This window comes from Aethalodelphis obliquidens, unplaced genomic scaffold (genome assembly GCF_003676395.1).
Source record: "Aethalodelphis obliquidens isolate GAN/ISIS:26980383/991018 unplaced genomic scaffold, ASM367639v1 scaffold1, whole genome shotgun sequence".
Classification (NCBI taxonomy): Eukaryota; Metazoa; Chordata; class Mammalia; order Artiodactyla; family Delphinidae; genus Aethalodelphis; species Aethalodelphis obliquidens.
In genome coordinates, this window is record NW_020837945.1 from 1168933 (window position 1) to 1184640 (window position 15708).

The 15708-nt window shown below is 54.7% G+C and overlaps 1 long non-coding RNA gene across 1 annotated transcript; it reads left to right on the top strand.

Moving 5' to 3' along the window:
* The first annotated feature begins 211 nt into the window (after positions 1-211).
* On the top strand, positions 212-10319 carry LOC113633166 (uncharacterized). The gene is made up of 4 exons (XR_003438110.1): positions 212-2888; positions 4727-5060; positions 6070-6596; positions 9802-10319. It is a non-coding gene; the product is annotated as an uncharacterized LOC113633166 (long non-coding RNA).
* Positions 10320-15708: the final 5389 nt, after the last annotated feature.

The window sequence follows — 15708 nt, forward strand, 5'->3', positions numbered from 1 at the left end:
CTCGCGGTGGTGCTTCCCCACCGGGGCACTAGATAGCAGTGTCCAGCTGCGTCCAGAAGCCACCGCCACGTTCACGCATCCAGTGTCACAAACCCCGGGTCCCACCCAGGAACCCTGGTGAGGGACCCCCGGCGGGCTGGGGTCTCGAGTTTTCAGATCTGACACCTCGGAGGGCTTTGTCACATAAAAGACTCAAACCCACGTCCTGTCTACCTGTTTCCACCGGCACACACGCTCACACTCACATTTGCACCAACACAGGCTTGAACACACTGGCGTTCGCTCACACACACTCACACCCTCCCCCTGCCCTGACGCCACCCCTCCCACTCAAGGCCTGGTGCCCCTCCCTGTCTTCTGTGCCCATGAAAGGCCAGCCGTCTGGTGCCCTCTGACCCTGGCCTGACTCAGAAACGAGTCATCGACAGCCCCGCTTGCCCTCCCACCCAAGGAAGGCCGCCCAGTGCCCGGGATCTGCAGGACGTTGGGCCACGTCCTGTCCAGCTGGCCACTGGCCATTCGGGACAGGGGGGCAGTGACTCCACCTCAGGATAGGAGGGACCCCAAATCCCGGAGCCCAGCCTTGGAGAACTGTCAGGGCACACACAGACCCTGAGGGGGTCCCAGAGCACAGGTTATGCTGGGCAGGAGCCGGGGGGGTGGGCCAAGGTGAGGCTTGAGGGGCACAGGGGTGAGGGTAGGAGGGGCTGGGGTGGGGCTGGAGGGGACCCTCCTCCCCTCCTCTGAAACCCCCAAGGCAGACCCAGGCCTCAACCCAGAGCCCAGAAGGGGCCTCTCCTCCCGTCCAAGCCATCCAGATCCCTGTGCTCACATCTGCCCTGGGGCGGGGCTCCCTCGGAGAGCTCAGGCCCTGCGCGCCATTGGTGGAGGTCAGCAGCTGGTGGCCACTTGGAGGCCACGGTGACCGAAGGAGGGGCTGAGAGGCTCCCTGGACCCCAGGGCTCTGGCATCCCTGAACGAGACCCAAGGGCACGCAGTGTTTCTGGGCAGGTGTGTGATGGAAGGGGTCCCCGCATTAGATAGCAGTGGTCACCAGGGAGGGGCGGCAGCTGCGCAGCCCTGTGCCTGCCCCCAGCTTGGTCCCCCTCTGCGCCCGGCCCCCCACTCTTCTGTAGGGGGCCTGAGCCAGCTGTGAGTCAGGGAGGATGGTTGGGGTCCGGGGTGGGGGGATGGAGGCGCCCACCAGGTGATGCCCCAGCAGGCCAGAGGGTGGCCCGGGCCCCTCTGTGGGATGTGCCTTGGGTGGGGGCACCTGGGGACCAACGTCTCCAGGCTCTGGGGGGCACCAGTCGCTGGGCCGCCACTGTGGGCAGGGATCCGGGTGAGGGGCTGGACCACGTGGGGGTCCAGCGTCCTGGGAGCTGGGTAAGAGCTGGTCGCAGGCTGGTGCCGGCCGCTCGGAGATGCCGTCCCGTGTCCCCGAGAGCCCGGGGCGACCCGGATGACGCCAGCCCAGGCCAGAGGCCGCTGCAGGGGGCAGAAAGCCTGCTCCAGAGAGAGGCGGGCAGCCTGGACTTGGGAAGGGGCTCGGGGTGTGGGTGATGGGAGGTTATGGGCAGGGGGGAGCGGGCGGCCCCAAGCCCGGGGGTGAGGGCAGCAGCGGCCGCCACCCAAACCTGGGAAATGTTCCGCTTCACGCAAGGACCTGGGAGCTTCTGAAGCGGGAAGGGGCACTGTGGCCCCCAGGGGACTGTCCGCAGGGGCCCCGTCCTGGGCGGCGAGCCTCCAGAACCGGCCCCTGGCAGCACCCACAGGCAGTGGGCTGCCTCGGAGGCTGTGGGGAGCCCCCTGGCCCCCACCAGGACATGCCCCCTCTGGTGGGTTTCTCTCCGGGCCACCTGGAACAAGGGTCTGGCGACCATGACCCCAGCCCCACCCTGGGCGCCCTCAGCCTGATCTGAAGGGCCGGGCTTGGCCTCCGTCTCAATGCGTCCATTTCCTCCACAGCTGGGGGACCCGAGAGATGGGGGTGGGGACACAGCGGCCACCCCAGGTCCCATAAGGAGGCGGATAGCGCTATCAAAGGCTCAGGGTGGCAGCGTCCGGGCTAAAGCAGGTCCCCTTGAATTGAAGCCAATCCACAGGAGTGGGACAGGAAATGCTTTTTCATGGCCGTGACCCGCGGGCAGGGGGCCTGTCCTTCCCCCCTCCCCCCGGGATGCTTTCCCAAACTAGGTTCTCAGGTGCCAAGTAAGAGAAGAGGGCTTCTCCCGGTGAGCACGCGCACCCGCCCCCGACGTTTCGTCTTCCGCGCGTCCCTCTGGTGGTGGGTATATAAGGCAGCAGCAACGGGGGGGGGCGGTCCCCTCGAGGGAGCCTGGGCCTCCCTGGGGCTGGGTAGAAACGCAGCACCTGGGGTCCCACCCCGATCTGCTGAGCCAGACTCTGCTCTTGACAGAGAGCTGGGGCCCACGCGCCCAAGGATGGACACCCAGGAAGCGTCCAGCGGCACTGCCGCCTCGGCGCAGGGACGCCCACGCACGCCCATGCCAGCTCTTTCCCCAGCCCGCCTTCTCCGAGCTTGGCAGACCTGAGGGCGCATCCCAGCGGGAGTGCCAGCCCCGCCTGCTCCCCATGTTGCATTTCTAGCTGCACCCAGGGGTGCGGCGGCCTCTCAGCGCAGCCCGAGGGCGTGGATACAGGAGCTCCACTTCTGTGTCTGGATCCAAGAACAGCTGGCTTTACACTGAGAATCAAAGGACAGGGCAGGGCAGAGGGACTGCATGGAGAATGTGGGCACAAAGATGGACGTCTTTACTGCCCCCGTGGCTCCGGATACCGAGAGAGAGGAGGCCCCGAGGCCGCAGTCACGGCTGGAAACCACGGGGCCACCCGGCCGCCAGCACCCGCTCCTGCCACAGCTTCAGGTGGTCACACTTTTCCTCTTTGCTGACATTTCCCCTCGTTTCCATGAGGTTGAGGTCCTTAGTGTTGACAGTCATCCCGTCTGTCACCTACCTTTTGTTTGTTTATGGGGTCTTTTTTCATAAAAATGCAACCTCTGCTGTCCTCCGGTTCACCCATCTGCTCCTTCCTGGCCTGTGTGGGTGTGTCCCGGCTTGGGGAGCTGTTCCTACTCCAGGGTCAAAACCCGGCTCTTCCCAGTTCCCTTCTGCCGCTCACGTCATTGGTTTTACATATTTTTTGAGTGATGTGAGGATGGTCTGACTCCACATATAATTATTCCATTCTTCCATCCTCTCTCCTTATTTGAGATGCCCCTCCCCCCGTGTACAGAATTCCCACAGATGCAGGAAACTTTTTCTGCGTTCTCGATTCTGTCCCATTGAGTTATTTCTTTATTCCTGTAACCAAAAGTCCCTGTTTATTTACTCTGGTTTTCTTGTGTGTCCAGATGTCTATTAAGACAACTTCTTCTTCTTAGTTGGTCTGTTGTTGTTGTTTTGGGGTTGTTTTTTTTCATAGGCTTTCAGGGAAGTTTTAGGTTCACTGCAAAATTGTGCAGAAGGTCTGGAGATTCTCCCACACCCACATAGTTTACCCAATTATCAATGTCCCCCACCAGAGTGCAGTGTTTACAGTCAATGAACTTATATCGACACATCGTGACCACTCAGAGTCCTTAGTTTACATCAGGTTCACTCTTTTTTTTTATGGCAATGACTTTTTATTTTATTTTATTTTATACACCTTTATTGGAGTATAATTGCTTCACAATGCTGTGTTAGTTTCTGCTGTATAACAAAGTGAATCAGCTCTATGCATACATATATCCCCACATCTCCTCCCTCTTGGGTCTCCCTCCCACCCTCCCCATCCCACCCCTCTGGTGGTCACAAAGCACCGAGCTGGTCTCCCTGTGCTATGCAGCTGCTTCCCACTTGCCATCTCTTTTACATTCGGTAGTGTATGTATGTGGATGCTACTCTCACTTCGCACCAGCTTCCCCTTCCCCACCTGCTGTGTCCTCAAGTCCTTTCTCTATGTCTATGTCTTTATTCCTGTCTTGCCACTAGGTTCATCAGTACCATTTTTTTTTTTTTAGATTCCATATACATGTGTTAGCTTACAGTATTTGTTTTTCTCTTTCTGACTTAACTTCACTCTGTATGACAGACTCTAGGTCCATCCACCTCACTACAAATAACTCAATTTCGTTTCTTTTTGTGGCTGAGTAATATTCCACTGTATATCTGTGCCACATCTTCTTTATCCATTCATCTGATGATGGGCATTTAGGTTGTTTCCATATCCTGGCTATTGTAAATAGAGCTGCAATGAACATTTTGGTACATGACTCTTTTTGAATTATGGTTTTCTCAGGGTATGTGCCCAGTAGTGGGATTGCTGGGTCGTATGGTAGTTCTATTTGTAGTTTTTTAAGGAACCTCCATACTCTTCTCCATAGTCGCTGTAGCAATTTACATTCCCACCAGCAGTGCAGGGTGTTGACATTCTGTGGGTTTTGACCAGTGTACAATGACACGTATCTACCCTTATGGGATCCCACAGGACAGTTTCACTGCCCTAAAAATACCCTGCACCCCACCTGTTCACCCCTCCCCCCCCCAGCCCTGTGACAGCCCCTGATCTTTTCACTGTCTCATAGATACGCCTTTTCCAGAATGTCACAGAATGAAATCATATAGTATGTAGCCTTTTCAGATTGGCTTGTTTCACTTAATAATATACATTCAAGTTTTCTCCACGTCTTTTCACGGCCTGATAACTCATTTCTTTTTAGCACTGAATAATATTTCATTGTCGGGATGGACCACAGTTTATTTACCCATTTACCTACTGAGAGACGTCTTGGTTGGCTCCTAGCTTTGAGAATTGTGAATGAAGCTGCTGTAAATATCCTTGTGTATGAACATAGTTTTCGACTCTTTGGGATAAATACCATGGGGCACGATTGCTGAATTCTATACTGAGTGTGTTTAGGTTTATAGGAAACCACCAAACTGTCTTCCAAAGCGGCTGCACCATCTGCGTTCCCACCAGCAGGGATGAGGGTTCCTGTTGCTCCACAGCCTCGCCAGCATTTGATGTTGTCTGTGTTCTGGACGTCCTAAGAGGTGTGTAGTGGTAACTCATCAATTATCCCTATGGTGCTGTATCTAAAAAGTCATTGCCAAATCCAAGGTCATCAAGAGTTTCTCCCATGTTATCTTCTAGGAGATTCATAGTTTTGCATTTTACATTTAGGTCTGTGATCCGCTGTGAGTTGATTTCTGTGAAGGGCGTAAGGTGTGAGTCTAGATATAGTGACTTCTGGTGGTTCCAGCGCCATTGGTTGAAAAGTCTGCCTTTGCTTCTTGGTTTTGCCTTTGCTCCTTTGTCAAGGATCAGGTGACTCTATCTGTGCAGGGCTCTCTGTTCTGCTCCACTGCTCTATTTGTCCGTCTCTCCCCCAATGCCACACTGTCTTGATTACCGTAGCTTTGGAGTAGGTCTTGAAGTCAGATGCTGTCACTCCTCCAACTTCGCTCTTCCCCTTCAGTATTGAGTTGCCTTCCTCGTTACTTTTCAGAACTGTCTTGGTTCTTCTTATACATACACTTAGTGTTTCTAATTGTCGGGTTCCATCAAAAATTGGGGGGAATTTGGCTAAGGTGTGGGGGAATTATTGCTTTTAATGTATGAATCAGTATCGGGAGAGCTGATATCTCTGTAGTTGGAGTCCTGGGCTGTGGAGCAAAGTCCTCTGCTGTCCTGACCTCCACCCTCCCTGACGGGAACGAGCCACCAAGGGGACCTTGCAGAGTGGTCTTTGGGGGGAGGACTGGGGCCAGTGCTCTGAGCTGAGGGGGGAAGCCCCCAATCTGGACGGGACCCAGAGCTGCAGATCAGTTAGGAGCACCAGTATCCTTGGGGGCAGGACCCTTGCTCTGTTGCCGGTCCCACCGGGGGTTGGAGGAGTGGGTGCGCAGGGCCTCTGATAGGGTCTGCAGCCTGAGGCTGGGCTCGTTCAGATGGGCTGGTGCAAAGCCTTCCCGCCAAGTTTCCTGGAGACTCTAAGCCTCCTGGGGCACCTTGCAGCCCCGGAAGGAACCCTCTGCTTGATCTGATGCTTCTTGCCTCCAGGGCTTGGGGAGCCAACTCCTACCTGCTCCACAGTCGGAAGCAGGTCTCAGAGGAGCCGCGGCCCACGAGGTGTCACCCTGCTCTTCCATCGTTTCATTGTTTGCCTCTGTCTCTGGGGTGGACCAGGGCTTCTGTGGCCGACTGAGCAGCTGACAGACATCTATTTACTTTGGCAGAAAGGATTTTTCAGGAAATGAGAAGTGGACGAGGTTGTTTAGTCTTGTCCTGCTGGCTCTGGGAAAGGCCAGGGTGCTGGGCTGCAAAGCGGGGGTCAGGAGCAGACAGGAAGGGAGCTCCCCGGTGTGGGGGTCCTCATCCTGCGCAGGACCCCGTCTCTCGCCCCAGGGCACTCAGCCAGCTCCACCTGCGCCGACACACCCTGGAAGCCGATGGTCTGGCCACTTTCAGCATCTGAAGCAGATGGAGCACGGGCTGCCCCGCCTGCCCCGCTGCGCCCTGCACACCTGTGTTCTGTCACTCAGCCTGGACCGTCCCCTCAGCCACCTCCTCCTGCGGACACGCTGAAGGTGTGTGCGTGTGCAGATGTGTGCAGGTGTGTGCAAGTGCATGCACAGGAGTGCGTGCACATGTTCACGTCTGTGCAGGCTTGTGTGATTGTGTGTCAGCGTAAGAACGTGTGTGATTGCGTGTGAGCCTCTGTGCAGGTGCATGCAGGTGTGTATATGTGTGTGTGTGTTCGCGTGCTCACGCGTGGTCCTGCAGCAGCTCCATCACCAGGACAGAGCTCAGCATCTCCAGCCAAGGCAATGCTGGAGGCCCGGACCTTCCTGGAAGAGGCTGGTTCCCCTTGAGCAGCCCTTTGGCCTCAGTCAGGTTGCTCTCCCCTTTCAGGACCCTGTGCTCCCCACCTGGGGACAAGCAGGTGCAGGATGTGATGCCGGCTGCGATCAGGGACCCAGGTGTGCACTTGAGTTTACAGCCAGGCGGGTGTCCTGAGCCTAGCCCCCCGGGTCAGGGAGGAAGCTGGTCCACGGGGGTCAGGGGTTGTCGTGAGGTCGGTCCTGGCGCCACCCGTCTCTCCTCTGGCGCTGGCCTTACCAAAACAGGTCAGCAGTTAATTTTCTCACATAAGAGTCAGGTGGGCTTTTCTCTGAGCAGCCTGACCGTCCCCTCATGCTGTCACCTTTAGTTTAGAAGAATTTGAGCAAAACGTGTGTCTCCAGTCCAGAGGGGAGAGGCGCTCAGTGACCCAGTCACCCCAACGAAGACTACAAACCGGGGCTCAAACCACGGACGTGGGTCCCTGGCAGCCCTCTGTCTGCGTGGGGCGAGGCCTCTGCAGCTCCTGGGTCCCGGGCTGGGGCGTCCTCCTTTCTCCCGAGGACGCTGGTGACAGCTTTTAGCGCCCCCTGGATAATCCCAGACGAATGCATCTCGAGGGCCTTTGCTTAGCCAGGACTCTATAAGGTCACGGTCACGGGTTCCAGGGATTGAAGGTGGATACTGGGGGGCGGGGGGCAGTTTTCAGCCCACCACAGGCTGAGGACCAGAAAGCTTTCTCCTAAGCACGCTGCTGCCTGCAGACCGCAGGCCCCTTTGCAGAGGGAGGGGTGAGGATGCCTGGAGGAGGGGGCTCGGCTAGAGGGGCGCTGGGGCTGCTCAGCCCTCCCTCAAGGGCCAGACCCCTGCCCGCTGAGCTTCATCCCTTTTCACCAGCCCAGCCGCACGAGGCAGGCGGGTTTATCCTCAGATGACCTCAGCCCGGCCCAGGTCCTGAGGGCGCCCACCGCCGGCCTGCAGAGACGCTGCCCTCTGAGAGCGCGGCCCCCGGGGTCCTCCCTCCCCGTGGACATTGGGATGCTGGAAAGCTCGATTTTGCAATTTTCCTGCGATGTTTACAAGAGCCTCTTCCCGTTGCCCCAGCCTGCTGTAAACACACAGGCCCGGCTCTCCGCTGCGGAATTGCGGTTTGGTGGCCGGGTCCAACAATGCGCTCCCAGCCCCGTGGTTATCCGCCTCTCCGGGAAGGCGTTGGATCCGCATGGAGGGCAGCGTGGCAGCACGCAGGACCCCCCTTCCGGCCCTGCTGCCCCTCCCGCTGAGCCCTGGTGGCTGGGGGACGTTCCGTCCTGCCAGCCTGGCAGCATCTCGGGTCGCACTCGGGTCCCGCTCCCTCCAAGCCCCAGCCCAGGGCAGGGCCGTGCAGCGGGCAGCAGGCGGGGACGGGCACGGCAAGCCTGATTTCACAGAGACTGAAGCTCTGCTGGGGCTTGTGGGGCCGTGCGTGCGCGTGAGTGTGCGCGTGTGTGTGCACGTGCCTACGCACCAATGCCCTTGAGGAATGGATTCCGCACCTGCCAGTGTGCACAGACGTCCATCTTTTTGTGTATTTGTGCATGTACATGTTCTTGGTGTGTGTGTGCAGGTGAGTGCCCGTGTGTTCCTGCTGTCTGTGTGCATGTGTGCGCAGCTCCATCTTCCTCTGGTGCCCTGAGGGGAAGGTGGCGACGGGGAGGTGGCTGGGGTTAGCTGGGTGTCAGGAAGCCCTGCAGGGAGCCAGTGCTGGGGAGACTGCCCAGGGCCCCTTTGTCCAGAATGAATGTCAAACGTCAAACACAGCCCCAAGGGAAATGGTTCCCACACCTGATCCTGTGCTGAGAGTGAGGATGGAGTGGGGCCCGGGAGCCATGACGGGAAGCAACAAGGCGCCTCTGTGCGCTTGGGGCAGCTGTGGCCACACCAGGAGCCGAGTGGACCGGCTGTCTGGCCACCCGGCTCTCCTACTTGTCGCCTCAGAGTCTGAGGGCCCCCGTCATGCCAGGCCCTGCCCCTGGGCCCACTCGGGAGCCGTGACACTGGCTGCGGGCACGGGCCACTCCCTCCGCAGGGGAGCATTTCCAGGCCAAGATGGTCACAGATATGATCATTTCCAGTCATTGCTCAGAGCGGCCAGAATGATTAGAAGTGGATGCTTTAAATTAGCTTTGGCTGAGGCCAAGCCCCAGGGTCTACAGACCAGCCTGGATCTGTTCTCCCCAACAGCCTCACGGAGATCGGGGCACAGCGAGGACGTGGCCTTGCCCCTACCCTACACCTGCCGTCCCCCTGCGGCCCCCAGAGTCTCCCCTCCTCAATTGCCGGCCTGACCGTGGGCTGCCCTGGGACCATCAGAGCCCCTCGCCCCCAGGGGTGGCGTAGAGCTAGCATCCCCTCTTCCACACGAGGACATCTGCCCTCGGGTCCCCAGGTGTCTCCTCGCTGCTGAGAAGCCGGCAGGGAGGGAGTCCAGTGGGGCTCAGGCCCACATCGGGCGGGGAGGGATGGGGCAGGGAGGAACCTGCAGGGGAGGGGGCCACACAGACAGGGCAAATTCAGGAGCCTGGCTACACACAGGTTGAGCAAAGAGCACACGTGTGGAGGCTTCTGGGACCTGGCTTCTCTCTGGTAAAGGGAAGAGTCCAGTGCAAAGGAGGGGGTCTGGGCAAGCTGTGGGTTCGAACCTGGGAAGAAAATGCTACAGACACGGGCACGTATTGAAAAGACAGAGAGACCAGCCTGAAGGAACTCCCACTGGGACAAATTCGAGCATCAGAAGAAACAAATAAAAACAGTAACAGACGAGAGCCCATTACATGGAATGAGAATGTAGTGGCATAAACAGATTTAATTATTAATAAATGGGGAAGAGAGAAAATTCCTCCCTACAGTGGAATTCCAGCTGACGAACGATGGGCCTAGAAATTCACTGTTTGGTTTATATCACATTTATAGTGATGAGTTCAGGCTGTGAGAACGTTGGAAGATGCTGACCACCATGGAAGTGAACTGAACCCACCCCACGTGTTCCCGCAAAACCTGCGCGAATTACAGAGAGGAACCACCTTTCCAGGGCCATGGTCCCAGGTGGCCAGGGCTGCCGCCCCAGGAGTGACATGGGGACACAGCCACAGCCCGTGGACAGGACAGGATACACCCAGATGAGCTGCTACCCCAGGGTTAGCCCAGGTCTGGGAAGTGTCAGAAAACCCAAATTGGGGACTTTTCACTCTTCAGCAATGTCACAGTCATGGGAGCCCAGGGAGGACTGGGGACGTTCCTGACTGAGGGAGGACAGAGACACGGTCACCGGGCGCACGTGAACCCAGGGTGGGTTGTCACGCTGTAAACGACGCTACCGGGACAATTAGCAAAACAGAAATGGGTCTCTGGGTGAAGGAGAATTTGGTACTATTCTTGCAACTTTTCAATATGTTTGACATTGCTTCGAAATAAAAATAAAAATCTGAAGAAAAGGCAGTTGCTCTGGCGTCCAGGTTCCAGGGCCTGGAACTGTCTGATCGTGCCTGCACCCGCCCGGCCCTCGGGAAGCAGGCCCACAGGGTCCAGAGGGCGGCAGGGCTGGGGCCCCCTCCCCGGGCCTCTGCCGGAGGAGGGAGGGGGGAGACGGAGCAGCTCTGGCGGCAGGGACGCAGCAGGGGACTCGGAGCCCAGGGGGTGGCCCGGTGGGGAGCCAACTCCAGTGCCCACTGCCACTCCGCAGCCCAGATGGAGCGCAGGGGGCACTGAGCGCATGCCCTAGCCCCGGGCCTCCTGTGCTCCTGTCCCACCGCCACGAAAGCCCGCCGTGGACACCCACCCACCTGGGGTCCTGCTCTCACACACACGCATAAACATACCCACAAACTCACAGGCATACACATGCACAAACACACACGCATTTCCCTTGCAGGTAAGGCTGGCATGATGCCCTGGAGAGACGTCCAAAATGCAGTCCCATCTCCAGGGTGTGGAACTGTATGCGGTTTTGATTTCCTATGGTTTGCTTGTTGGCATTTTCTAAAGTGAACACACGATATTCTCTGGTGAGAATATCTAAACAGTATTCTTTAGAAATAGAAAGAAGGTGAAAGGTCAGGTGACAGGGCGCTCCCAGTGTGCTTTGCAGACGTTTATTTAAAACACAACCTCGGAACACCCTGGTGCTGTGCCTCAGACGGTCTTGGACTTGAAACCTCCTGCGCGGGATTTTCAGCCTCTAGGAGGCTGACTCCGGGCCAGGCTACCGGCCGTCCCGACCCTCCTTCCTTGCCTTCCTGGGCCGCGTCCCATTTCACCCCCAAGGCCAGGTCCCAACACGCGTCCTGCAGGGCCAGCCAGACAGGGCCACTCCAGGTGAAGGACATGGGAGCCACGGCTCCCAAAGCCAAGGGCCAGGTGGGACGGAGGTGACACCTCGCACCTGCACGGTGAGTGGAGGGAAGGCCCCGCGCTGCGGCGGGGCTGACACGCCATCAGCTAGACACCAACTGGGGTTTGAGCTGGAGGTCGGGGAAGTGAGGGCACAAAGAACAAGTTTTCAACTACACATATAAAACGTGTACCTACACACGTACACTCACACATCTGAGGCTTTAAGTGCATAAATCTGATCACGTCCATGATTTTTCACAAGTGTTTCCCGACCTGAATGGAGGACTGCGGAGCTGGCCTGGGACAGGATGCTGCAGACGGGCAGGAAGGCCTGGGGTCTGGCTGGCACACGGGGTCAGAGGGCACGGGGGCACACACGGCTAGAAAGGTCGCGGGACCGAGTTTGGACTTGATTCTGCGCGTGGAGCACAGCGCCGGGCTGCCTCCGCTTTTGTTCTGGGCTGTTTGGGACAGAGGTGGAAACCCACAGGAGGAGCTGGTGTGCAGGCGCCTGGGACGGACCATGGCGGCGGGACGGGGCACACAGGTCTGCTAACTGTGGCAGCCGCATGTCCACCGTAGGAAGCCCCGCGCTGGGGCTGGCACCGGCCTGTGGGGAGCGCACCCAGCCCCGGCTCCGCAGAGCCCGGGGGGCGACCGTGATGCCCTTCGTTCCAGGCGACCTTTTCACGGCTGTCACAGGGCAGGGCAGCCTGCGCACTACCCCCGGCAGAGTCGGGTCCCTGATCCCGGCTCCTCTCCTGCAACAGACACACGTATGGTGTCGCCTGGCCCACGTCAGGTCACCCTGTGGGGACTGGGCTCAGAGGACAATACAGAAACCATGACTCCCTGGCTGCTGTCCTGGCTGGGAGGCACGACTGTCCTTGCCCCGGCCCAGCCCACCTCTGGGCACAGCAGACCCTGCAGATGGCGCGACAGGGTTTGGGTCCAGGAGTGCATGGGGCGACTCGGCACCCCACGTGCGGGAGAGAGAGTGAAAGGCGCTCGGTCCAGCAAGGGGGCTGGGGTCGGGGATGCGAGCTGCAGTCCAGCGGGGGCGGCCTGGCTGGAGCCTCCCCCGCTTCCTTCCGCAGACTACACGGACGGTCCGGGAAGAGCAGCCGGCTGCCGCTGCATGTGAGCACGCTCGGGAGACACGCCAAGCTCACGGGAACAGAAGGGAAGTCCATCCAGCCTGCAGACTCTCCGCCGCGGACACTGATGGATTCTCCATGCTCCTCGGGACCCCAGGGAAGCATCTGGCCACCCGCCTCTGATTAGGGAGATAACTGTTTCCCTCGGGATGGCGGAGGGCCTGTCCACGCTCCAGGGTGTGAGGCCAGTCCCCGGGGCCACATCACAGCCCCGGGCGAGGCTGGGGGACACTTCCCTGGCCAAGGGCAGAGGCGCTTCCTCTGAGTGGGAGAGCGGCTGCTCTGCCTCATACTCTGGGGATAAGAGTACCCAGGACCGCTTCCCAGCCCCTCCCCCTGCCCCTGCGTCTGGCTGTTGTGAGGCCGAAATTTATTTTTTTTAAACATCTTTATCGGAGTATAATTGCTTTACAATGGTGTGGTAGTTTCTACTTTATAACAAAGTGAATCAGCTATACATATACATATGTTCCCATATCTCCTCCCTCTTGCGTCTCCCTCCCTCCCACCCTCCCTATCCCACCCCTCTAGGTGGTCACAAAGCACCGAGCTGATCTCCCTGTGCTATGCGGCTGCTTCCAACTAGCTATCTACCCTACGTTTGGTAGTGTATATATGTCCATGCCACTCTCTCACTTCGTCCCAGCTTACCCTTTCCACTCCCCGTGTCCTCAAGTCCATTCTTTACATCTGTGTCTTTAATCCTGTCCTGCCCCTAGGTTCTTCACAACCATTATTTTTTTTAGATTCCATATATATGTATTAGCATACAGTATTTGTTTTTCTCTTTCTGACTTACTTCGCTCTGTATGACAGACTCTAGGTCCATCCACCTCACTACAAATAACTCAGTTTCATTTCTTTTTATGGCTGAGTAATATTCCATTCTATATCTGTGCCACATCTTCTTTATCCATTCATCTGTCAAAGGACACTTAGGTTGCTTCCATGTCCTGGCTATTGTAAATAGAGCTGCAATGAACATTTTGGTACATGACTCTTTTTGAATTATGGTTTTCTCAGGGTATGTGCCCAGTAGTGGGATTGCTGGGTCGTATGGTAGTTCTATTTGTAGTTTTTTGAGGAACCTCCATACTGTTCTCCATAGTGGCTGTAGCAATTTACATTCCCACCAACAGTGCAAGAGGGTTCCCTTTTCTCCACACCCTCTCCAGCATTTATTGTTTCTAGATTTTTTGATGATGGCCATTCTGACTGGTGTGAGATGATATCTCATTGTAGTTTTGATTTGCATTTCTCTAATGATTAATGAAGTTGAGCATTCTTTCGTGTGTTTGTTGGCAATCTGTATATCTTCTTTGGAGAAATGTCTGTTTAGGTCTTCTGCCCATTTTTGGATTGGGTTGTTTGTTTTTTTGTTATTGAGCTGCATGAGCTGTTTGTAAATTTTGGAGATTAATCCTTTGTCTGTTGCTACATTTGCAAATATTTCCTCCCATTCTGAGGACTGTCTTTTCAGCTCGTTTATGGTTTCCTTTGCTGTGCAAAAGCTTTTAAGTTTCATTAGGTCTCATTTGTTTATTTTTGTTTTTATTTCCATTTCTCTAGGAGGTGGGTCAAAAAGGATCTTGCTGTGATTTATGTCATAGAGCATTCTGCCTATGTTTTCCTCTAAGAGTTTGATCGTTTCTGGCCTTACATTTAGGTCTTTAATCCATTTTGAATTTATTTTTGTGTACGGTGTTAGGGAGTGTTCTAATTTCATACTTTTACATGTAGCTGTCCAGTTTTCCCAGCACCACTTATTGAAGAGGCTGTCTTTTCTCCATTGTATATTCTTACCTCTTTTATCAAAAATAAGGTGACCATAGGTGTGCGGGTTTATCTCTAGGCTTTCTATCCTGTTCCATTGATCTATATTTCTGTTTTTGTGCCAGTACCATACTGTCTTGATTACTGTACATTTGTAGTATAGTCTGAAGCCAGGGAGCCTGATTCCTCCAGCTCCATTTTTCTTTATCAAGATTGCTTTGGCTATTTGGGGTCTTTTGTGTTTCCATACAAATTGTGAAATGTTTTGTTCTATGAAAAATGTCATTGGTAGTTTGATAAGGATTGCATTGAATCTGTAGATTGCTTTGGATAGTAAAGTCATTTTCACAATGCTGATTCTTCCAATCCAAGAACATGGTATATCTCTCCATCTGCTTGTATCATCTTTAATTTCTTTCATCAGTGTTTTATAGTTTTCTGCATACAAGTCTTTTTCTCCCTAGGTAGGTTTATTCCTAGGTATTTTATTCTTTTTGTTGCAATGGTAAGTGGGAGTGTTTCCTTAATTTCTCTTTCAGAATTTTCATCATTAGTCTATAGGAATGCAAGAGATTTCTGTGCATTAATTTTGTATCCTGCTACTTTACCAAATTCATTGATTAGCTCTAGTAGTTTTCTGGTAGCATCTTTAGGATTCTCTATGTATAGTATCTCGTCATCTGCAAATGGTGACATCTTTACTTCTTCTTTTCAGATTTGGATTCCTTTTATTTCTTTTTCTTCTCTGATTGCTGTGGCTAGGATTGCCAAAACTATGTTGAATAATAGTGGTGAGAGTGGAACCACCTTGTCTTCTTCCTGATCTTAGTGGAAATGGTTTCAGTTTTTCACCATTGAAAACGATGTTGGCTGTGGGTTGGTCCTATATGGCCTTTATTATGTTGAGGTAAGTTCCCTCTATGCCTACTTTCTGCAGGGTTTTTATCATAAATGGGTGTTGAATTTTGTCGAAAGCTTTTTCTGCATCTATTGAGATGATCATATGGTTTTTCTGCTTCATTTTGTTAGTATGGCTTATCACATTGATTGATTTGCATATACTGAAGAATCCTTGCATTGCTGGAATAAACCCCACTTGATCATGGTGTATGATCTTTTTAATGTGCTGTTGGATTCTGTTGGTTAGTGTTTTGTTGAGGATTTTTGCATCTATGTTCATCAGTGATATTGGCCTGTAGTTTTCTTTCTTCGTGTCATCTTTGTCTGCTTTTGGTATCAGGGTGATGGTGGCCTCGTAGAATGAGTTTGGGAGTGTTCCTCCCTCTGCTGTATTTTGGAAGAGTTTGAGAAGGATAGATGTTAGCTCTTTTCTAAGTGTTTGATAGAATTTGCCTGTGAAGCCATCTGGTCCTGGACCTTTGTTTGTTGGAAGATTTTTAATCACAGTCTCAATTTCCATGCTTGTGATTGGTCTGTTTATATTTTCTATTTCTTCCTGGTTCAGTCTCGAAAGGTGTTTTTCTAAGAGTTTGTCCATTTCTTCCAGGTTGTCCATTTTATTGGCATATAGTTGCTTGTAGTAACCTCTCATGATCTT